The 24,340-nt window shown below is 39.2% G+C and overlaps 1 pseudogene; it reads right to left on the reverse strand.

Annotated features, from left to right (window-relative positions):
• Positions 1–2,503: 2,503 nt before the first annotated feature.
• LOC110584139 lies at positions 2,504–10,543 on the reverse strand (annotated as a pseudogene).
• Between the last annotated feature and the right edge of the window lie 13,797 nt (positions 10,544–24,340).

Here is a 24,340-nt window from a genome sequence, read left to right on the forward strand (position 1 = left end):
TAGTTATAGAAGTGACTTAGAGGAATGGATGTAGATCAAGTTTTTATCTTTGTGGCTTTGGATTTCACTAAGTCTATGAGCCTCCTGACTTAGATTTCAAAATTAAGTGTCAGTGTGCTTTTTTGTTGGAGGAAAAGCTCTTAACTTTTATCCAATTTTTAAAGGGATCCATAAGCCTCAAATTGATGAAAAACTGATATTGGTAGTAACTGAAATGTTAGGAATAAATAAAAATTATTCCTTACCTTCACATATGATCAAAAAAGGCGATGAGAAAATGATGCTAAGGCAGATTTATGGGACACACTAAGTGTGTGGGCAAGACAGGAGGCTTTAAAGTAAAGATGAAAAAGATGGTTGTCAGACTGGGGTAACAGCCACATTGGAGCAGTGAGTTGCCCCAAAGAAATGCTGCCAAAGTATTTAAGTCCTAAGTGGTGTTTAAGTATGGTAAGTTAAGATTGGGAAATGCTCACGGCTTTGCCAACAAAGGGGTCAATGGTGGCAGCTGGGCAGGGCAAGTGTGAAAGCCACAGTATACTGAGTGTGTACTGAGCACAATAGAAAGCGACAGAGTTTAAGCTATGAGGGTTAATAACTTATTCAAGAGCTTTGGCTGGGGGTAGAGCACATGTTGGACGTTCTTAATGAAACAAAACCAAAAATGAACACAAGGAAACTTTGAGAGGTGTCGGATGTTCGCCCCCGACTGTGGTGATGGTATCATGGGTATTTGCATAAGTCCAGACTCATTCAACAGTACACAGGAAATGTGTGTAGTTCTTGGTATAGCAATTATACCTCAATAAAGCTGTTAGAAATTTTAAAAATAGGAGCGCCTGGGTGGCTCAGTTGGTTAAGGATCTGCCTTGGGCTCAGGTCCTGATCCCAGGGTCCTGGGATGGAGCTCCACATCTGGCTCCCTGCTCAGCGGGGAGTCTGCTTCTCCCTCTGCCCTTCCCCCCACTCATGCTCTCACTCTTGCTCACTCTCTCTAAAGATAATAAATAAAATCTTTAAAAAAATTAAAAATAAAATAATAAGACCTAAGGGGGAGAAAAAAGAAGTTACACTGGGAAGAAAATAATAACAAGCTAAAACAAAAATAAAGTTTTAGGAGGGTTCGTAGATTAGTCTTTAAAATCATTATCAAAGTGGGAAATGGTGTCCTGAACAACATATCCCTCTGTACCTAACTCAGAGATAGAAATATCCCTAGCAATGCCATTATTCTGACCCATTACATACATTTTCAGATTTCAGGCCTTTATAAAGTGGTTCCTAGCCTTCAAAACTGTCAAGGAGTTAGGACGTGTTTTTTAACACTTGCAACTTGAGAAATTTGTATTACTGAGGGGGAAAAACACACCATTTAAAGAAAATTATAGAGGTTTGTGCCTGTATTTTACTTCATTTTACATGTAGGGACTAAATTGTTGCTTCAGGGTGCCTGGGTGTCTCAGTTGGTTAAGCGTCGGACTCTTGATTTTGACTCAGGTCATGATCTCAGGGTCACAGGATAGAGCCCCTGCGATGGGCTCAGAGCTGGACTTGAAGCCTGCTTAAGATTCTCTCTCTCCCTTGCCCCTCCCCTACCCCACTCCAGCATGCACTCTCACTCTCTCTCTAAAAAAACAATAAAAAATACCCCTCAAAAATTTAAATAAAGCAAAGCAAAGGAAAAAAACAATAATGGGAATTAGTTGATGAAATCCCTTTCTAGCATGACTCTACACTAGAGTGGCCTGGAGACCCCTTAGATGGAAAGTTGAGGGTAGAGAGTTGAGCCGGGTCCGCACAGTGGGGACCAAGTGATCCTCCATTAATTTTCCAAGTTCCCAAGACAAATAATGCCAACAAATATAAACATTCTGGACTAATAAGAGAAGAAAGAAAACGAACATTTCGCATTATTTTGCCACCGGTGCATTTATGTACATTTTGAGAGGGAACCTTAGCAACATCTAGGAATAGGGTGCTGAAGACAGACTGCCTGAGCTTTTGTTTTTGTTTTTCAATGTCCATATAATCTTCACTACTTATGATGACCTTTCATGTAGCTTTGATCCTCACAACCACTCTGTGAGATAGGCAGGTTTCAGTTATTAACTCTAATGGGTATTTTCTCCATAAACACTGAAGGATGACAAGGAGAAGTTTGCCCTTAGATCTAGTTTCTATGTATTGAAAGAATACAAGTGTTTTTATTATTTTATTTTTTTATTTATTTATTTTTAAAGATTTTATTTATTTGACAGAGAGAGACACAGCGAGAGCAGGAACACAAGCAGGGGGAGTGGGAGAGGGAGAAGCAGGCTTCCCGCTGCGCAGGGAGCCCGATGCGGGGCTCGATCCCAGGACCCTGGGACCATGACCTGAGCCAAAGGCAGACGCTTAACGACTGAGCCACCCAGGTGCCCCAGAATACAAGTGTTTTTAAAAAAAACTGTTTTTTTAGTTTCAGAAACTGCATTAAACATTTCTTTTTTTCACAGCCTGTCCTTTACAGAGAAGATAAAAAATGTCTGAAATATGCATTTGGGTTCTTTTGAGATTTGCTCTGACTAAGCAACATTTTTAGTGGAGAGAAGTGTTTCTTTGTTTTGCTCACATTCTTTCAGGAACAAGTGGGTGCTGACTCTCCAGCTGCAGGTATTCTGAAAATTAGTGCTGGGTTCTTGCTTTTGGAACCAAACATACCATGATTTCGGTTTGAAGAACTTGGAGTCCTCAGGCTGAGTTTACTTGTAGGAGCGGTAGGGCGGCTCTTCAACGCTGACAGAAAGCTTCTACATTTACCACAATATTTAACAGTTCTATTGTGTGTTTTACAAGTCTTCCATATATTTTTGGATTTTTTGTACTTTTTCACAATTTTTGCTTCTTTAAAACGGTGTATGATTTCTTCTAAACACTTTCTGTATTTTGGGTGTCAGTTTGGGCTTCAGTTTCAGGAGCACTCCAAGGTTATCCAGAGCCAGCACCTGGAAACAGTGTGGACACTTTTGTTCAGCAATGCTCTTATCATCATGTGATGAACGGTAGGTCTGGTAGAGGCAGCGGACCTGGTTCGGGCTGCAATCTTATAGTTCCAACATGGCAGCCACTAGGTAAAGCTTCTGCCTTTTTTTTTTTTTTTTAACATTTTATTCATTTATTTGAGAGAGAGAGAAAGAACGAGCAGTGGGGAGGAGCAGAGGGAGAAGGAGAAGCAGACTCCCCGCGGAGCAGGGAGCCCTACACGGGGCTGGATCCCAGGACCCTGAGATCATGACCTGAGCCAAAGGCAGATACTTAATGGACTGAGCCACCCAGGCACCCCAAGCTTCCGCCTCTTTAACTCCCCTTCCACACAGCTAAGACCTGGTGAGATAGGGAGACTCCTCCAGAAAGGGGATTTCCAGGATGTTCCTTATTTGTGGAGTAGTATTGGTGTGGTTTCTTAAGGTTCCTGTACCTCAAATGCCTGATCTGTAAAATGAGGGTAATAATAGTACCCACCTCACATGGATATTGTGAAAATTAATTGACACAAAGATTTATAACAGTGCCTAAGCAAACAATAACATCTTAATAATCCATAGCTAATATTGTTATAATCACATTTAATCTCAGGGAGTTTTGTATTCTTATCCACATGTTGGCAGAAAAAGAGACCACAGAAGCATTCAAGTCCCTGGCCTTTATACAGCCTTGGGCTGATACACAACAAAGCCAAGATCTAATCAATTCTCAAGCACTTTGCTAGAGCACCTTGCCCCACACGTGATTAATGTACTCCTGGCCTCTCCTGCTTCATTTTGTATTTCTGATTTATATCTTTGCATTTTACTGTGAGTAATATGTTTACAGAAAGTCAGAAAATTGTATCATTGAAAAAGAAAAAAAAAAGAAACCAGAAGTGAGATGGTCAGGTGTGTATGAGTTACAGCAAGATTTTTGTGTCAGTTTAGCTCAACACTTCCAGTATATTCTGCCATCTAGCCACAGTGAAATCTCTCTTAGTTAAAGGCAGAAATCCAAAGGATTTCCAATTCATTCCAATTTTCAAATAGAGGATTTTACTGGACTCATGCAAACACAGACTATGTTGTTACATAAACAAATAAAACAGGAGACACCGCCCAGATTTAAAACAAAGAAACAAATACACTTCTTAGGGAAAATAAAATGTAATAAAATTGTCACCAAAATTCTTGTACACTGAAATTTAAATTGCATGGTGAACTTGGATTATCGATATTTTACACACTATTGCTTTGCAAAATGATAGTACCTTCCATTCACTAGAGATAGAAAGTGACTATGAACATTTATAAGGTTAAATGCAGGTGTAAAGCTGTTAGTCCCAGCCTGGAAGCTAAACTTTTATATGTCCTGAAGACTGTCCACAAACCCCAACTGTGACACCATGTTGATGGGATAACTTAAGAAATTTTAAGTCCAGGGAAGAGGATTTATTTTTTTGTGCTGCCAATGCTTATGGTGTTTTTAGTTGAACACAGCCAAGAGAAGAAACTGCAAAGTAATTAAGATGAGGTCTAAAACCCAGATTTGTTCAGCTTGCTTCTTAGAATAGTTAATATTAACTGACTTTTACATTTAGATTCACTTAACTTGGCAAATGCCATGAAAACTAAATCTCATAGGCTTTTCTACACTGACACTCTTTCTACAACTGGGGAAAATGTCCCAGCTTAAGAAATACTTGAATTTTGAGATGTTTTACAAAGAGATAGACTACAAAAAAAATCACTTTATGAACAATAACCAAACATTGTGGTTGTCTTGAAAAATAGTTTCAAGAAGGTAATCGATTATCTTAATAAATAAATAAAATGAGTAGCATAATTACTCCTCCACATATTTCCCCTAAAATGAGTGGGTGGTAACTATTTTTAAAGATCTTTTCATTGACTTTGTTATACTACTGGACAGTTTAGGAAATGTCAGAAGATAACTGTTTCTAACACTCAAATGCAACTTAGCATGAAATAGCTACTTCAGAAGCCCCAGATTCCTTGTGGCTCAGTTCAAAGACAAACACGTGATAACCTATCAAACCCCAGAAATGGGTAGAGACAATTCCATACTGCTACTATAGACCCAATTAAATCGTTTCCAATATTTTTTAATTGTATGGCTTGAAATGTACAGAGAAATGGTGGATTAGACAGTGGACTTTTCCTCCAACCTTTCTTACACTATTTTGATAAGATTCCCCTGAAAAATCAGAAGTAGAAAAGAACATCCTTTTATTCATAGTGATTATGTAGCAGAGCGCATAACACTAGAGAAGCATGATCTATGTGGGGCAGGCTCAGAGAGACATAGAGTTCAGGAAAAAAACAAAAAACAAAACAAAATTAAAGAGGGCACGTTCTGCATGGAGCACTGGGTGTTATGCACAAAAAATGAATCATGGAACACTACATCAAAAACTAATGATGTAATGTATGGTGATTAACATAACAATAAAAAAATAATAAAAAAATGCTAAAAAGTCATTTTAAACAAACTCCATCCTTTGTTTTCATGCTTGGAAATACATGCTATTCAATAGATAGTCCATACCAACCTTTGTAAAAATCCAGTTTCCTTTCCTAAATATTTCTCTCACATCCTCCTTTATATGCCCAAACTTTGAGTTCTGAAGTCATTCAGTTCAAATTAGCTATCATTCACAGGTGCCTGTGATCTAGGTATTTTATATTATCAGCAATCTTTACCCAGTTACTACAATATCCCCATTTTTTACAGATGGGTTAACTGAGAAATGTAACTGCCCAGATTTACACAGAAAAGATACTCAAAATGTTTGATTTCAAAATTCACACTTTAAAACCACTGTGTGGTTCCTTTTATTATTCAAACAAGCCCAATTCTATAATTTGGAAAAGAGCCTAGCTCAAAATATTTCTAATCATTAGCTCAAATTCATTGACAAATATGTTTGTTTACTTCTCTGTCTCTCTCATACACACACACACACACACACACACACACCCTCTGGCATACAAATGCATACATACATATATGTTTTTTTCCTTCATTATCTCAAGTTTCTTTGTGTGCTTAATTTTTAAAATGGGCTGTTTTCTTGCTTTTTAAAGAAAAATACCTAGCTGATAATCATTCCATTTGAAACGGTAATTGTTAACTTTGCATTCTCACTCCTGGAGCCACAAACCGACTTTTTTTAAACCTCGGGGTTTGCATTATTTTTCCATCTCTGCCAAACCTCTCTTGTGCAGAAGCCAGGGTAAAAAGAAGAATATTGAAGCGAAAGATAATAAATAGGAGAATAAGGTTCATGTTTAATGCATTCAAGTCTTCAAGTTTTCCATTATTATTTTATATATTTTATGTTAAAGAACAGTACAGCGTACTTTATTATAAAATGTTACACTAAAACATGACAATAAAAAGTGAAAAATGTGATTGCAAAATTCATTCTTTTTGACTAGTTGAAAAAGAAAACATAAAAAAATTATTCAAAACATTAAAAATATAGTGTTTCAACGGTCTCAAGTGTTAGAAAAGAAATTATTCATAAAAGTTCAAGAGATTTAGTTCTTCTGCCATTTCCTTAAGCCCTATGCAACAAGTTAGTTTACTTTTGAATCAGGAAAGAATAAACAAATTAATTATATTTCAAGACACCCACTTAATATCAAAAAATTGATATCAGAAAGTAGCATCCTAATAGAAAATTTGCCTGTAAATACAAGTATTGACACAAATATTTAGTCTTCCATTCATGGCCAACAACTTTAGACTCAGTCACTATTATATTAAAATATGGTCTTTGTGGAAAGAAATATTTTAATATACTATAATGGTGATATTGGGACCACTGTCCCAGTTCACTGGTATGTCCACCAACCAGGAAGCTCCTCTGAAGCTTTGTCCAAAGTTTGTATTGGGATTTCACTACCTAGGCATAATTATTAAATTATTGGCCAGGTGCCTGAACTCAATCTCCAGCCCCCCTACCTTCTCCAGAGGTTACGCTGTCCCAAAGTTCCAACTCTCTGATCACATAGTTAATCCTTCTAGTGACCAACCCTCCTCCTGAAGCCAGATAGGCACCTCAGGCACAAACCCTGCCACCTCATTACCATAACAAAGAAACACCTATTATCAGAAAATTCCAAGAGTTTTTGAAGCTCTATGTCAAGAACTGGGGGCAAGCAATGAATCATGGAACACTACATCAAAAACTAATGATGTAATGTATGGTGATTAACATAACATAATAAAAAAAAAACAAGAATTGGGGATAAAGATTAGATATATTTTTATTATACCACAAATGCCCATTACGTGTTCATTTTATCTGGTATCATAATTGATACAGAGCTTTTAATATTTTGTTCTGCCGTATACACTTTAATATTCTTCCTATTTTTGTGAGATTACTTTCAAAGGCAGTATATTCCTTACATAAAATTCTTATATAATATTTTAGAGAGAGAGAGAGCATGAGAGTGAGCACAAGTGCAACTATAGTTAAATGAAAAAAAAAGAGAGAGAGAGAGAAAAACCATTCTAAATGCACAAGAATGCTTTTCTACTGGTAGCTTAAAATTAGAGTTAAGATAGGTTAGGGCTGAGATTAGAACAGACCAAGATTCCAGGAACTTTATTATTTTTTTATTTTATTATGTTATGTTAATCACCATACATTACATCATTAGTTTTTGATGTAGAGTTCCATGATTCATTGTTTGCGTATAACACCCAGTGCTCCATTCATTACGTGCCCTCCTTAATACCCACCACCAGGCTAGCTCATCCCCCCACCCCCTCCCCTCTAGAACCCTCAGTTTGTTTCTCAGAGTCCATAGTCTCTCATGGTTCTTCTCCCAGGAACTTTAGTCTCAAACACTCTTCTACTACAACTCTGGAGATGAGGAATCTAAAGGATAAGCAGATGTACTAGATGAAGCACTGCTGGGTTTGCCTATGGGGTTCCTGAAATCACAAACATTCTGCAAAACTCCATGTCAAACAGCCATGGAAAGCTTTTCGAAGCAGAAGAGGATGCCAGCATCCTCACAGAAACCAAGGGGGTCTTATGGGACATTTTAACAGCCAGAGATGCAAACTAAGTATGTTTAGGACTTAAAGCATAGAAGCCCACAGTCAGGCCTAAAAGAGCCAGTTTGTCAGAGTCCTAGACAACCATAACTTGAAGCATTCAGTGATTGATGAGGGTGTCAGTGCTCTCTATGTATGAAATGTTTTACTGCCTGGTCTTTGTAGGAAATGTTTATGTAGGAAATGTTTTACTGCCTGGTCTTTCCTGAAACCTACATCTCTTCATTTCAGCTTATCCTCAGAGCTGCAGTCTGCCCCAGTCCACATCTCCCCCAATTTCAACTGCCTTACACATAGTCCTAACTTATCCACAAACTAGACCATTGGTCCACAACTTTGGCTACACTTTTGAATCAACAGGTCCATGCCTGAGTCTACCTCCACATTAATTAGAATCCTTAGAATTAAAGCTGTGTATGTGTGTGTGTGTGTGTGTGTGTTTTCAAACTCTCTGATGTTTTCATGTCTATCACTGTACTGATCTGACATGTAGTAGTTACAAAAGCAACATAAGTCAATAGCAACATTATGTTTAGTTTGAATTCTGTTGCAAGGTACCAGACTAAATTTAACTCAACTGCTCAGTGTATGAATTTGAAATGAATGACCAGAAACCATTTTTTGAAAAGTAGTCGATAATCTCCCAGAGCAAGATAGTAAATTTTGTCCCTTAAAGTTAGGGAAAGCTACAGAGTATCATTCAAATCAGGCCCATAATATCTTTTGTGAAAGATATTAGCATAGCACAGTATCAGATGCCCCTACCTTGCATAAGTTGGTACAAGATCAGTTAGGAAGGAAAAAAACCCAGAGCAATAGAATTATAGTTGTTGAAGTCAGAGAGCCCTTTACACTATAATGACTGATTTTTTAAAAAGGAACACTAAGAGAGAGAATGTTTTCCAATTAATGTATCAATTCTGATATGGATAGGCTAGCTAAGCCAATTAGGTATGGATCAAAGAAGAATGCAACCTGATAGTAGTGTTTCAGACCAATTCATTAATCTTTAACTCTTTCAAAGATTTTTATTAGTGCCCATCATTCTGGAATGATACCAGGTACCGTTCTGGGCACTGAGGATAGAGTGATTAAGATAGGTGACATAGTCCCTGATCTTATGGAATCTACATTTGTCTACAGGAGTCAGATGAGAAACAAAGAATGCAAAATAAAATTAGGTAGTAATGAATGCTATGAAGAGCAATAAAGCAGAATAAAGGGATAAAGGATAATGGAGGGAGATGGTAATTTAGAATAGGTTGCTAATGAGGACTTGTCAAAATGGGTGAAGTTAGCCAGAGATCTGAATGAAAGAGTAAGGCATACAAATACCTAACATAAAGGCATTTGAGACAGAAAGAACAGAAAGTGCAACAGCCTCAAGAAATAAATGAGCTTAGAATTTTAAGGGCCACAGAAGCTTATGCCTAAAATATAGTGAGCGAGGTAGAGAACAATAGAAGATACAGTTTGAGAAACAGCTAAGGGCCAGTTCATGCAAAGCCTTATAGACCAAAATAAGCCTGGAAAAAGAAGAAAGGAAAATAGAACTAAGCCCCTGTTTATAATTACCCCAAACTGATTCCCTCTAACATTAGTTTTACACAATTTTAATAACTATTATCTATAAATAAGTGGTACATGGCCAAACAGATTTAGAAAATACTCGATTAATTAGAAATTACTTGATTAAAAAACATTAAGTATGTTTCTTTGCTGTAATATCTTTAAAGGCATTTCATGATCTGACTCAGGCTCACTCTACGAGATTGTAATCTGAGTTTTTTTTAATTTATTATCCTTGATAATTTTTTTTTCATAAATTATCTCCCAGGACTAGAGTTCTTGGCCAAATACCATGAAAAGATCTATATGGAGAGAGATGAGCAGCTGACACAAAACCCAGATCTGTAGTTTCGTCTGAATGTTGTCACTTGTCAAAGGAATATACAGAGACAGGAGCATTTAAGAAATAAATTAGAGTACCTGGAGGGAAGTTTTATTAAGGAGATTCGCCCTTTAGAAGGACTGACTAGCCAAGTAAAAAAATTCAACGGATATTCAGTTCTTCCGATATTTCTTCTGCGCTGTTCCCCCTTTCTCCTGTGCTTTCAACTGCATATTTGTCAGGCTATTTGGTACTATCCCACAGCTCTTGAGTGCTCTTTCTGTTTGGGTAATTTCTATAGACTTTTGTAGCTCACGAGTATTTGTCTTGGTCGTGTAGAATCTACGAACACTCCCCTCACAGGAAATCTTCATTCTCTGTTATGTGGTTTTTACTTCTAATATATCCATTTGATTTTTCTCTTAAAGCTTTTTTCTCTGCTAAAATTACCATCTGATCTTGCATACTGCCCAGTTTTTCCATTAGAGCCTTTAACATATTAATCACAGTTCTGAAATTCACTGTTAGATGTTCCGGGACTTCTGGCATATCTGACTCTGGTTTGGATTGCTTACTTCTTTGGGAGAGTGTTTTGTCCTGCCTTTTTGTGTGCTTTCTAATTTTTGTTGTTGAAAGCCAGACATCTCTATTAAGACCATAGAGATGAATGTAGATATTTTTTGTAACTCTTGGAAATGGGCATGCCTTTTCTTCTGGTAGACCTTTAGTGTGGAGAGTTGAGTTAATTTAACTGGGAGTCGAGCTGGGTTTGCAGTTTGTTGTGTTATAGTCACTTTCGGGATGCCAGTTTTAATCCTCTAGTAGTATATTTAGGATGAAAGCCAGTGGGCTTTCTTCAGTGGCTTCTCTTTTTGCTTTTGGTCTTCTCTGTGAGCTATGCTTCAGAGAGAGTCTGTCTCTTACCTACAAGTTACATGTTACTCCAAACTCCCTAACCTGGCAATGTGTGTGTGTGTGTGTGTGTGTGTGTGTGTAATTTCTGTCCTGAACAAGCTTTAGTCTTAGGCAGGCACCATACCCTTGGTCCCATGGTATGTGGCATTCTCATTTCACTGTTTGTCCCACAGCTGAAAGCCTGGATCTCATGTATCCTTCCCTTCCCTCTCTCCCATCCCCCACCCCACACACATAGATTAAGGGCTTTGTCCTTGACGATTTTTTTTTTTTTCATAGATTGTCTCCCATAAGGGAGGTAGGGCACAGGGATCTTGGTGAATTTCCTCACTTCTCCTGCCCTGGCTACTATTTCCCTCGCCCAGTTCTACACAAGGGAGACTTTCTTGGGATTTTCCCTATATTTGTCTGAGTGTCCAGTAAGATTTAATGTAGAAAAATTCTGCAAGAAGATGTGAACTTCCTCTCTCTCTCCTTGGACTGCCAGAGTCTTCACCCTAGCTGGGCAGGGCATGCAGAGTTTCTACCAATTTCCCATCACCAAGCCTGAACTCTCCTCACTGGCAGCATCTTGTCCTGGTGAGGTAGTGTGGCGTTTCATCTCTTCTTACTGGTACCCATCTCTCCTGAGATTTGGGGCCAGTTGCTTGCCTTGCTCAGCTCTCTGGTGGGGAGTTCCAGAAAAGTTATGAACTTGCTGTTTATCTTTTTTTGGTTGTTGTAAGATTGAAAGCCACACTTATTTCAGCTCTCTATAGGCGTATATGGAAACCAGTCAAAAGATTAAAAAAAAAAAAAAACCTGCTGAGGTTACTGAGGCAATAATCTAGCTTATTCATGGTAGAAAAACAATAGTTTTCTCAAATGATTATCACACTTGCAAGTGTCATAATATAATCAATAGCAAACATCAAGGATAAGACCATGTTCTTTAAGGAGTCAGTCATTTATAGGAATGATGACTCAAGGCCTCATGATTTTGTGGACTAGAACTAGACAGGGCAACTATTTTTGGTCGTTTCCTTCTCCTAGGGTGCATAGGTTTTCCCTGAGCCAGCTAGAGGCTAAGATGTGCGCACACTCACAGTTAAAGCGGAGGAGAGTCATGTTTGCTTTTATACTCTTCTCCCATCTACTTAAACCTGAGCTTATAATCAAGATGATTTTTTTAAATTAAACTGCTCTTAGTTTATTACAAGGTTTGGGTTAAGTTCTCCACAACCCATCTCTGCCTTGGGTTTCCGATGTTCCAAAGAACATTTCACTCGGGATTTAAGGGAAGACACCTGACTCCTCACTAATGATACTGGTAACTAAAATCGGGAAGAAAAAAAGCAGCATCCACTTATTTACAAAATCTGCATCTCAGCTTTTCACCTATGAGATAGACCATTCCATACTATGCATTAGTGATATTCTTTGTGATCAGTAGACTCTTCAGGGGGCCAGATCCATCAACATCAAGCCTCAAGCATTGCATCTCCCATTCACGGTGACCAGATTTGCAGGGACAGAAACTGCTTTTCTGGCCCACTGGAGTATGCAGGGCATTCCAGCGTCCTATCTCCTCAATGAAAATGCAGTCCTACTCAGAGTATTAAGTGCTATTCTCTCTCTAACCTCATCCCCCTCCTCCTTCCTGGTGCATTTCCTTTCCCACCGCCTCTCTAGTACCTGGTCCAAGATTTGATCTTCACCTTTCCTGACCTGCCAATGACACTCATTTTCTCTAATACATTCTTTGACATTTGATTATATCCTGTGTTATATCTTTCTCCAAACATTTCATGGATCATGTCACTCCAAAATTACTAAAGTCCCTAAGGGAGGAAGCATGCCACTCTTACTTTGCATTCTCCTGTTCCCTCGCATGTGGTCAGGCATATAGCAAGCATGTGACAAATACTGAGTTGAAATAAGTTTAAATTTCTTTATCGAAGAGAAAGAACGAGAAAGAGTAGGAGAGAGACTTTGGTGATAGGTATGAATGACATTAAGCCTAACACGGGGGAAAGAATTTGCTGACCATCAAACGCGGGAACTGAGTAAATAGACCGAAATTCCTATAAAATCTCCCCCTCGGATTTTTGCCCTCCGGGGTTATCTGTCTGCCCTTCTGTCTCCCAGAAGCCAAGACACATTCCTGAGGCTGTGCTTTGTGTCTCTTCCTCGTGCCTCCTGCATGTCGCCACGGAGGTTCCACTTTCTCAGGCGGAAGCACTGCTGCAAATTCAAACCCGATCTGTCTGCCCGCCCGGTGCCTTTTCATTGGGCGCCCGGGTGTGGGCGCAGCAGCGATCTCACGAAGCATCAGTGCACCACCAGGGAATTGGCCACCCAGAAGCACTTTGTGGGTGACTGTGTTGCGCTGTTGGATGTGAAGGGCAACTCAGAAATGGCATGATTATCACACTTGCAAGTGTCATAATATAATCAGTGACAGATGTGACTGCTCACAGTGACAGATGTGACATCTGCCGCGGAGCCCGCCACGCAGGGCAGCTGCTGTTGGCCGCGCTGGCGCCCCGTTATGCCCAGCTCCTAAACAACACACTGTCTTGATCTGGTTTATGGCTTCGTGTTTCCATCAGCGAAGGAGTAGACAGGGCGTCCCTGTGATAACAGAAGCAGATGACAACTTTGGCCGCCCTCTGCCAGGGAGAGAGGCTGCTGCACTGGGGGATTTGCATTATTGTGAGCTGCGATGTGACCTCCGGCTTCCGCAGGTTGATGGTTGTCCCTAGCACGATGTTCACTGCAAAGTGGTTCAAAATCGCTTGCTGAGGATTCCGAATACACAGTTCTTGTCCAGCATGCCGTCCTGGACGACTGCTGAACTACCAGCCTATTACATGGCCCAAAACCTTGAATCGCTTGAGTAAAAAGCCTTATTCGACACTCGCTCTGTTTTGCCAGTGACCTTTCCTTGCTTGTAAGAAGAAAATGAAGCTAGATCTCTTGTATATCTGGCCTCAGTTTACTGGCCAGAACATTAGCGGTTATGTTTGGACTAATAATATCATAAAGTCTTTTCAGAATTTCCGGGGGGGGGGGGGATAAACAAAATACAACAAAACAACAACAAAATAGTCTATTTGATGCTGCCAGATTCTAGCTCTGCTGCTTTTTACCGGAAAGAGGGGAAATTTGGCTACTTGGAACTAGATTACATTCACATTCATTAAAAAGAGTAAAATGGATATTTCTGGCAAGGAATTTGGATATGATTAATTTTAAATGGAATCACAATGACAAGATGGCCACTTAAAATGAACTTCCAAAACATTCTTTTGTTATGCTATTTTAAATAAAACTCCCAGCAAACCATCACATTTAAAAATAAGGTATACATTTTGGGCGCCTGGGTGGCTCAGTTGGTTAAGCAACTGCCTTCGGCTCAGGTCATGATCCTGGACTCCCTGGATCGAGTCCCGCATCGGGCTCCCTGCTCGGCAGGGAGTCTGCTTCTCCCTCTGACCCTCCCCCCTCTCATGTGCTCTCTCTCATTCTCTCTCAAATAAATAAATAAATAAATAAATAAATAAATAAATAAATAAAAATAAGGTATACATTTCAATATAGTTTTCCCCTGAAGAAAGTGTCAGCAAGCCAATTCCTTGAAATCCGTAACATACGGTGTTTTTGAGTAGCTGTAATTAGTCGGGATGTAAAAGTAATTTCTGATTTTCATTAAAGAAACACAAAATTTACTTATTTGACACTAATACCCACATCCAGGAAATTTCAAACCCAGGGAATAAATGATCATTATTCCATGCAGCCTGGGCTATTGACAAGCCTGCTCCACTCCCATCATTCTCGTTGTTTCCATCCTTAGTGGATGTCTGGAGTACTACTGGCAGAGCCTGCCCTTTCTTCCGGGCACATTCACCCCCAGGGAGCCTTGCACCTCTACAGTTATCTCCTTGTGAAAAATTCCCTCTCTCTCTCTCTCTCTGTGTCACTCTTTCTCTTGCTTTTTCTTTCCTCTCTCCCTTTCTACATGTTCTTTTATATGTATGTTTATTTGCACACATTTTATTTACATACTTGGGTTCATTTTATATACAACGTTGGCAGCTTATTTCATTGACTCCTAACAATGTATGAAGGTTATCTTACTACTTCTGTAAACACTGTGTTACTTCATTCAGTTTATCTGCAGGATGCAGGATTCCGCCCCATTGAATCGATATACATAATTTATTGTTTTAAAGAAATAGAGTAAACATGTTTCCATTTTTAAAATAAGGCATGCACATGGTAAAAGGATATCGGGCTGTACGAAAGAGAACAAAATGGCAAGTAATGATCTGCTTTCACTTCCAGCTGTACTCTTCAGAGACCACAGTGTGAATGGTTCCTAGATGTTATGGTTGTTTCAGCTATAAGAAAAACAATTGTATCTTGTCATCTGAGCCCTAATTTGTCAAATTTATATCGTATCTTTTTATCTTCAAACCTCCGCCCACCACCATGATGATGAGGAATTTGACAAATGTACCATACTTCCCACTCCTTCTTCTTTGCCTTTGGATTTGGATGCCATTATGATGATGATGATGATGATGATGATGATGATTTTCATCACCATCATCATCATCACTGTTATTATTATCGGTATTACTTGTAAACCTGGTGCTTGTTTTGATATTTTTAAATAACCGACTTAAATCACTACTGCTTGATTTATCAAATTCATCCAGTTTATTTTATGTTAAGATGATACTAGCTGTCATTAGAGACAAGCCTCAAGTCTCAGAGGCTTAATACAATACAAATTCATTCCTCACTCTCATTGCTGTTCAGTCTTTGTACTGGTCAGCTCTCCTGGAGGGCTTTTTTCTCCTCGAAGCTTTTATGCTATATTCTTTCATATAAGAGTATTAAGTGTTTATGATAAATTCTCCAAGAGTCATGTTTGTCTCTTGGGAGGATTTTTCAGTGAACACGTATGTCTTCAGCTTCAGAAAATTGGGGATATAATTTTTAATTATTTGTTTCTCCCCTTGTTGCTATTTTCTCTTTGGCAACTTACTGTATTTCCACAACTCTTAATATTTCTATATTTTCCAGTTTTGGGTGGCCTTATTTTTTCTAGGATTGATCTTGCACATTTCCTTTTTAAAATTTAGGCTTTATAGGGCACCTGGGTGGCTCAGTCATTAAGCATCTGCCTTCGGCTCAGGTCATGATCTCAGGGTCCTGGGATCAAGCCCCGCATCGGGCTCCCTGCTTCGCAGGAAGCCTGCTTCTCCCTCTCCCGCTCCCCCTGCTTGTGTTCCCTCTCTCGCTGTCTCTCTCTCTGTCAAATAAATAAATAAATAAAATCTTTAAAAAATATCAGGCTTTACATTCAGAATTTCTTTTATAATTTCAGAATCATATTTCAAATTTTTAAGAAATTATTTTTCTCTGATCTTGGTTTGTATTTCCATTGCTGTATGAAATGCCTTTTTCAGTTTCTAGATTATATACTTAGAAAAATTGCTCTGAATCTCTAGTTGGCCTATTTCTTCTGTACTTAACTGTTCCAGTGGTTTCTTGTGATTGTCTTTCATAGAGTTGATTTTTCTCAAATATCTGTGGATTTTCATAGTTGTCCATACACATTATGAATGAAAACGGTTGATTAGTGTGATGTGGCTTATGTTTCTTCCTCTAGTGTTGAGAACTCTTAGTTCTCCAGAAGCCCTCTTTCTTGAATGGGAGAATGACCAGGAAACCCAGATAAACTGGGCACAGTGACAGGAAGATTTCCTGTAAGGTGTGGTAGAAAGTGGTATAGTTAGGTTTCTCAGAAAGCAGGCTCTAAGACGTAGACAAGCATGAGAAAGTTTATTGGGGATTGCTCTCAAAATCAACTCCTCTTGGAGAAGAAAAGAAAACAGAGAGGGGGTAGTGGAAGAAGTTGGGCTATGAAGCAGTCAACACAAACCTTAGCCACCCCCACAAAGAGTTCGAAAACTAGACAAGCCCTCCATGGTTGCCCTGATTTGGTCAAACAAGTTGAGTGTTTATATCCTTGCATGCGCCAGTCATTGGAGGAGACAGGCTGCTGGAAGAAGGGTGACGTGACTTTGGTGAGTAGCTTTGTTCAGCCTAAGATGCTTCCCCAAAAGTGTAGGTAATTGAAGCCTATTCTTGGGTAACAGTCCCAGCAGTGGGGGAATGAGTCCTTCAATCCAAAAGGGACTGTGCCATAATGGATACCATCACAGGAGTATGCAGACAATCTAGGAACTTCCATATTGTAAATTAAGGAGGGCTTTGGTGTGTGGTAGAACTTTTATTTTTCTGTTTCTTTCTACTGGGGAAAACCAGTGTTCAATCTGGCTCTGCTTCTTTCTTGGGTCTCACTATCTTTACTAGGAGCCCCCTTGGATAGGTAGCCTACTTCCTTTCAAGAGGAGGTCACAGTCTTCTTTTTGAGGTCAAAAGTAATAGCTAGCAGTCATTCTATTTTTATAGAGAAGGGAGACAATTGTCTCAAAAAACACTTCGTTAGATCATCCAGTGGTCACCCCAGAGCTCCTATGCTCTTCCTTACATTGAGTTACTCCAGAGTGGGGGAAGACCCATATTTTCCTCTGATGTTTTGGGTTATGGCTTCATCTTTCTTCAAACATCAATCCCATATCATCTGCTGTTTTCCTGGACCTTTCAAAAATCTAGTCTATTCCTAGCACACTCTCTTGTGCTTTTGCACTATTATGACTTCTTTCTTCCTAAACTTACATTTTCTTCTATTTCATTCATGAGCAAGAAACCTATGGATCAAGTTCTCATTGTGATTGATCACAAATCCCAAGTCAGCTCAGTAGAATGGAGTGGATATTGGGGAAGGTTTCAGGCAGACATCTACCCAGTTCTACCACATACAGTTTCCTGACATTCAGTTTCTTTTTAAAGTGGGAATAATAACATGTACTAAATCAAGTTAATATAACAATATAAAAATGTTTAGCACAATGCCTGGAACATAACCTGCATGCAAGAAATGACCGTTCTCCCAAGCCTTTATGTCCCTCATAATGACTATCAGTGTGCCTTATATCCTCATGAAAAAGTAAAACTTCAATACTTCAATAAAATCTAAAATCTATCAGGAGACCAGAGTGCAAAAAACTCTGAGGATTTAGTGAGGCCTGGTATATTTCTAAAGTGACTGAACAACGTGACAGCTTCGGCAGTGGTGCATATAATATTATCATTTCTGACTACTACCTTGAGATTTCACAAAATGTCATATGTAATGGTGACAGCATTTTACATTACAGCTTTCTTGCTTAACACCTTTCCTTTAAATAATGTTTTATCTCTTATTCTTTATAAAATTGATTGATCAGAATAAAGATAAACTAGTTAATACCTAGAAGCAGGAGGTCAATCACAGAGTACTATAAGTTATATTAAATGCAATTAGAGTTTCTCAGTTGTGATGGGTACATGGCATGAAAGAAATATCAGAGGACATGGCCTTCTACTTGCCAGATATTTGACTTTGCTTTAAGCCCGTCACTTTAACTTTTAGCCTCCATGTCCTCAGCTCTAAAACCTGAATAATATGGTCTCCTGCATTAGCTTCCTTGGGATACTATAACAAAGTCCCACAAGCTGAGTGTCTTACATAGCAGAAATTTATTCTCTCACAGCTCTGAAGCTACATGTCCAAAGTCAAGGCGTTGGTGAGGTTGGTTCCTTCTGGAGGCTCTGAGGGAGAGTCTGTTCTCTGCTTCTCTTCTCACTTTGGTGATGGCCAGTAACACTTGACAATCCTTGGCTTATAAAGGCATCACTCCAACCTCTGCCTCTGTCCTAATTTCCCTCAACTTAGACTGACACCAGACATTGGATTAGGGCCTGTCCCAATTCAGTATGACCTCATCAGAACTTGATTACATTTGCAAAGATCCTATTTCCACATAAGATCACGTTCATAAGTACCAGGGGTTAGGACTTGAACATATCTTTTGGGGAAGCAAGTTTCAACGCATACCAACTCCTAAACTTAAAAAAAACAATTGTAGTGGCTATGTTACTTAAGATGCTTTGTGTCATGAACCAGAAACCCAAGCAAGTAAAAGATGAAATGTTTTGGGAAGGATTGTGGAACATCCCTCAATTGAGCTGGACGCTATGAACGAAAGGAAACTGAGGACAGCAATGTTACTGAAAATTGGGGAATTCTTTTTCTCATCTTTGCCCAACTACATAACTCTGCTCCATTTTTCTCTTTAGTGGTAAGCAAATTTTCTCTGTTTTCCATGTTGTGTAACAGAAAAGGGCTACCAACAGCTTCCCAGGGCAAAAGAGAAAGGTCAGGGAGAAAGGTACCATGAATCCCTCAGTAGAGAGGGTAGGCATGGGGAAGTTGGGAAGGCCCTGGAACTTAGGGGGGGGTCTTGTCTACTGACCTTATCTTTTTCAGTGAAGAAGGAGGTGGGCTTATTTTCTGAGAGAAAAGAGATTTTGATGGTATAAAAAAGTCAATATTAAAGTTTTATAAAAGCTGTTCAGAGGAAGAAAGTCAGCAATGAAGAGCCATAGGATTGAGGGTGTGTTAATACCCAGACTGAGGCTGGACACCATGTGTGTTTAACAGACCAATCTCCTTAGATGTTTGTCATGGGTAGCAGTGAGGAATTCCAGTGTATCAGATGATTGCTAGGTGAGTGTATCAGACAATTACCAGATAAGCCCTGCATTCTTGCATAAACAACATAATGGGACATTTCAAGTTCATTTAAACTTGACTGTTTTAGAGTATCTTCATGGTAAAATGGCGCATCACAAAAGTGGTACCATATAAAATCTTAGGAAATTTTTTTTTCTTATTTCTTCATCGATATCTTTAATCCTTAATTTCTAAGGAAAAACAACATTATTTTTTCATAAGTCAGGGCTTCTAAGTGGATTTTGGGTTACCGTTTTTATAACAGGAACTCACACACAAAAAATACACTTTTCATTTTTAAATACGTATTATGTGTATGTATTGTTCATCACTGGACAAACTTAGATAAGAACCTTTCGCTCTTTTGTAAATCCAGTGACTCGTCAGAGTGAGCAGGAGGTAGCCCAAACTCTTGTCACTCCAGTTCATTATTTTCTAACAAGATAATTATAAATTACCTGGAAAAAAAAAAAAGCTCTGAAAAGCACTTTCTTGCCAAAACTTTAGGGCTTTTTCTCTCTCCTTTGTTTATTTGTTTATTTGTTTGTTTGCAATGGACAGTCTAAATAGAATATCACTTAAACATCAATTCAAAGAAAGCTGAAGCATGATAAACTCCTTTCCTTATGGCTTTGGCTTCTACCTTTCCTTTTTTCGTATCTTTTCTATCTTACCCTTAGATGAACTCTCCTCTCGATATTTTTCTAACCCCTCCATCCTGATACCATCTTCTTTTCTCCAATCTTCCCTTTTTCAGTCCCCAAACAGCCGTGGTCTAGGAAAGACCTTTCTAAAAGCTCTGCTACAGGGATGCAATTAAAATCTACAAAGTTCTTCTTTCCTCTCAGTGGGTATTATTGTGCTCACAGAGAAAACAGTGCCCTGTTCAATGTTCAACATGGTTTTGTTGATAAAGGAGGGGTAGAGGAACAGTGTCTGTGTGAAGAATAGTTTTCATTGTTTTTTAATTTAAGTTCCATAAAGCAGTGTTCTCCAGGCAGAATATTTGATTGCAAAAACAGGAGACTTTCATTCTTCTCTCAGTTTTACATTGATTTTCTGTTCTGCTTGAAACCTTTGTAGTTATGGATGTAAAAAATGTCTTAAATAATCTGATTTTATTTTATATAAAATATTTTATATAAATATTTTGGATGTGCTTCTTGATTGCCCAATTTCTCCACTGTATGGTTATTATATTTCCTCACGCAACTGCTAAGTGATTCATGTGTAGACATTTTACAACCATGCAAATATCCTACTTCTCATCAAAATATTACCCTCGACTTCATACTCATTGATGATTCTTGCCTGAACTAATTATTCCTATGATGTCTTTAAAGTGAGGATTTTCCCATTCCAGTACCCCCTACACATTTTACTAGTTGGCATTCAACATTCTACTATAAGCAAGATAAGTGCTGGGTCTTAAGCCAATCTGTATTATTGGACCTGCATTTGTACACTCACAATACACACATACACACACAGAGCTGTATAAGAAACTTATATAGGGATGCCTGGGTGGCTCAGTCGTTAAGCGTCTGCCGTCGGCTCAGGTCATGATCCCAGGGTCCTGGGATCGAGTCCCACATCGGACTCCTTGCTCAGTAAGGAGCCTGCTTCTCCCTCTGCTGCTCCCCCTGCTTGTGCGCTCTCTCTCTCTCTGACAAATAAATAAAAAAACTTAAAAAAAAAAAGAAACATATATATATATACGTATGTATATATGCACACACATACACACACACATATACACAATATATACATATATATAATAAACAATAAACCTTTATTTTTATATTATTTTCTAAGACCTTTTTCGTTCTCATATTGCTGGTTTGAAAATCCCAAAATGTTTTTCCACCAGTTTAACCCTAATTTCATCAAAGATCCAATATTGAAATCTCTAGTAAAGTTAATATTCTTAAACTATGATTTTAGAAAAAAATGCATTTGGGGTGCCTGGGTGGTTCAGTTGTTAAGCGTCTGCCTTCAGCTCAGGTCATGATCCCAGGGTCCTGGGATCGAGCCCCGCATCAGGCTCCCTGCTTCTCCCTCTCCCACTCCCCTGGCTCACGCTCTCTCTCTCTGTCAAATAAATAAGTAAAATCTTTTTAAAAAATGCATTTGGAAAACATTTAGTGGTAACTATGAGTTGTTTGTAGAGAAAATTAGAACTGAAACTCACTTAGTGTCACCAGAATTAAAGAAAAAAGACAAAATGGATTTTCTCTTCTCTGCTCTACATCCATAAGACAAATAAACATGACTAATATTTGGACGATTTACATAAAAATACAGCTCTTGATTTTGTAAAAAAAAAAAATAGTTGATAGTCCTTTTTTCATTATTACCTCATTTACACTGGCTTTATGCGAACCGATTTCAGCACTGATTTTAACATTAGATATGGCCCAAGAAAGGAAAAAAAAGTACATTAATTTAAGCACTTGGAAGTATACTAACCCCTCTGCTTTTGGTTGATGACTGTAGATTTGCCCTTCTGTCTTTTACCTTGTTCTTCCTGTTCCTTTAGTCATTAAAGTAAAATAAAAAAGAGGGCACTTAGTTCTACTTAATTCCATTGAATGCTCTGTCGTCTGACAGCTAAATGTCTCACAGGCTATAAAGCATTAGGTTCTTCTGCTCCTCCCTTGATTTGAACACTCCTTACAGTCTCCCGCCTATGCATCTGAGCAGCATGAAAAGGACTGACATGGAGAAGCACAAAGAAAGTAAAACCTTTTTGCAGAACATAATACTTTAATGTATTAACCTGAAAGTGCTTGATAGCCTAACTATTTTAAGGCCAAAGAGAAAGAACATAGCAAAAACGTTATTATTTTTAAGACTATTCAGCTAGCTATCTTAGCTGAATCTCTGAGACTTAACCAACAAATGCGCAGAAGTTCATACTTGATATGAGCCTCTGTTTTAACAAAAGATAATCCATTTCTCCTTAAGCAAGAACACGGAGTTGAGTTCATTAACTTAACCACGTGCCGTGGCAACCGGAGAGCCAGGCCAGAAAGAGGGGTGACTGGTGCCAATTCCATGAACAAATTACTGCACTTACTCTCTTGGCTCCAGAGAGTAGGAAGGGGTGTTAGAACAGCTGGACCCCATGCAATAGCAGGGGAGAAGCTGGTAGAAGAGGCAAGCCAGGAAGTGAGGTGGGGGGTGGGGTTAAAGTTGTTCTTGGGGGGCGCCTGGGTGGCTCAGTCAGTTAAGCGTCTGCCTTCGGCTCAGGTCATGATCTCGGGGTCCTGGGATCGAGCCCCGCATCGGGATCCCTGCTCCACGGGAAGCCTGCTTCTCCTTCTCCTGCTCCCCCTGCTTGTGTTCCCTCTCTCGCTGTGTCTCTCTCTGTCAAATAGGTAAATAAAATCTTTAAAAATAAATAAATAAATAAATAAATAAAGTTGTTCTTGAATGTGAAAAGGTGAAAGGACTGCACGTTCTCTAAATACCTCCATTTTCACATTGCTAAAGCTGACTCTGCCCTCAGAACTCCTCAGCAAACTGATAGAATAGGCAGACAGTTAGAAACCAAATTCCAAACAGCTGGGAAAGACTCTAGGGGGATACGCACGTGTTCTCCCCTATGACCACTGACCCACAGTAATCTATAGCTTCATTATAATGCATTTATATTGCGGTTTGGACACCACACCCCCACGGAGGAAGTCTGCCATGACAGTTCCGACAAGGACCACAGAGGGCCCAAAATTTTCCCTCTTGACCGGTAGGAGGAGTCCCTTAGATGATTGGAAGCAACCTCAGTCAGAGGCCGCCCAAGCTATGACCCATAACCTCTGCAAACATGACAAAAAAAGACATCCCTAACCCCAGTGCAGTTGCCACTTTGGGGCCTGCCGATCTCCCACCTTGAGAGGGTTCCTTTGCTTTGAGCACTACTAAACCCTTGCTTGCTGAAGAGTTTGGTTCTGAATTGTTTCTTGGTTGAAGTCAAGAACTAAGGCCACTAACAACAGTGGTCCAGAATTTGGTTGGTATAGTGTTGGGAAGATGCAAAAGCATGAATTGAGTCCTCCTAATGCAATGCATTGCACTGTTCCACCAAGACTCAGTCTCCGTTTCTAGGAGACTTGCTTCCTCCTCACAGATGTCGCCAAAAGCAAAGTAAGTCCACTCCCAGTTCATCATGCTTGAGTTCTGACTGAAATGTGGCCTTGTCAGATTAAACAAGGAGGCCGTTAGACTGATGTGGCTCCAATGTGGGGATGGTCTGCCTAAGCAAACCAGAACCTAAGCCTATAATCAAAACACCAAGGACTGCCCATCACAAACAGCCCACGAGGCTTTAAGCTATAGCCAGTCAATAATGTCCTTGCTTTGTTTCTGCCTTGTCTCTATAAAAGTCTCTCCTTAGCTCCTGTTTCTGGAACGTTCCTAACCATTTCTGGTTTGGCACTGCTTGACTTAAATAAGATCTTAAAATGTTTAGTACATCTCAGTTTATCTTTTAACGGCCTTAAGATTTTTGAAACACTGATATGAAAGATAAAGCAAAATGCAGAGTCCTGTCTCACAAGAAGCAAAGGCTTAAATAGAGTTTTGAAGATTGCCTTTGAGGGAGGGACACTCTGACCAAATCTTCGTTTATGTAAATACAGTGTCCCATGTTAAGCCTGGGGGTACATTCCCAGACCCGCACAGGATGCCTGAAACCACAGAGAGTACTGAACTCTAAATAGACTGTTTTTTCCTATACAGCCACACCTATGATA

The sequence above is a fragment of the Neomonachus schauinslandi genome, chromosome 2 (genome assembly GCF_002201575.2).
Source record: "Neomonachus schauinslandi chromosome 2, ASM220157v2, whole genome shotgun sequence".
NCBI classification, from domain to species: Eukaryota; Metazoa; Chordata; class Mammalia; order Carnivora; family Phocidae; genus Neomonachus; species Neomonachus schauinslandi.